Source organism: Gavialis gangeticus, unplaced genomic scaffold, assembly GCF_001723915.1.
Source record: "Gavialis gangeticus isolate Ggan-Ray unplaced genomic scaffold, GavGan_comp1, whole genome shotgun sequence".
NCBI lineage: Eukaryota > Metazoa > Chordata > Crocodylia > Gavialidae > Gavialis > Gavialis gangeticus.
Genome location: NW_017728992.1, coordinates 184,792,963 through 184,793,741, shown reverse-complemented (window position 1 = coordinate 184,793,741; position 779 = coordinate 184,792,963). Strand labels below are relative to the sequence as shown.

The 779-nt window shown below is 67.4% G+C and overlaps 1 protein-coding gene across 1 annotated transcript in view; it reads right to left on the bottom strand.

Annotated features, from left to right (window-relative positions):
• WDYHV1 (WDYHV motif containing 1) overlaps window positions 1-779 on the bottom strand; it is a 26,271-nt gene that overhangs the window by 23,677 nt on the left and 1,815 nt on the right. The gene's annotated exons all lie outside the window — the stretch shown is intronic.

Here is a 779-nt window from a genome sequence, read left to right as displayed (position 1 = left end):
CCCCCGCTGCCCGCTCCATCGGGGCCCGGGCACGAGGCCGCGGCGCTTCCTTCCCCGGGAAACCCGCCTGCAGCGCCCGCTGCCTGCAAGACGCGGCGCCGCGGCGGACAGAGCCTGCGCCTGGCAGGAGCGGGAGAGGCCTGAGCCCGGTGGCGGCCTCCCCTCCCCCTCCCCGCTCCCGAGTCGCCGGTCACGCTGCTCCAAGCAAGGCTGACACGGCACCGCCCTCCTCGCCTGCCCTGCCGCAGGGAGAGCAGGGGCACCCCGCCTCCTGCCCCTGCCAAGTGCTGTCAGTCTGCACTCAGATGCCGGGCAGCTCTGCCAGAGAGGAAGGCAACTCCCCCCCTCCCAGTCTGGACCAGGGGGAAACATCCTCCGTGACGCCAGTCTGACGATGGGTCTGACCCTGAGCAGAGGGGCGAGACCCTCCAGCTAGGAGCCTCCTCCAGCCAGCACTGGCACACCCCAATACTCCCAGGCTTGGCTGTTGCCAACACCCAGTGCCTCTGAGGGAGGCTTAAAATCACACTGACACACCTAGCGGAAAGGTAAGGGTGGGGGCAAGCAGCAAAGCCCAGAAGACATAGAGGAACACAGCACTACACCTAAATCATCCCTGACCAGTGCCTGCATTGGTGACGTGTAGGTGGACCCGGGTGCACGTGCACCCCCGAAGCTTGGTGGTGCACCCCTGCAAAAAGCACCGCCAACACTAGCGGGGATGCCTGTGGGCAGTTGCTGCTTGCCCCCCCCCCCCAACACCGCCGGTGGCATCTGCG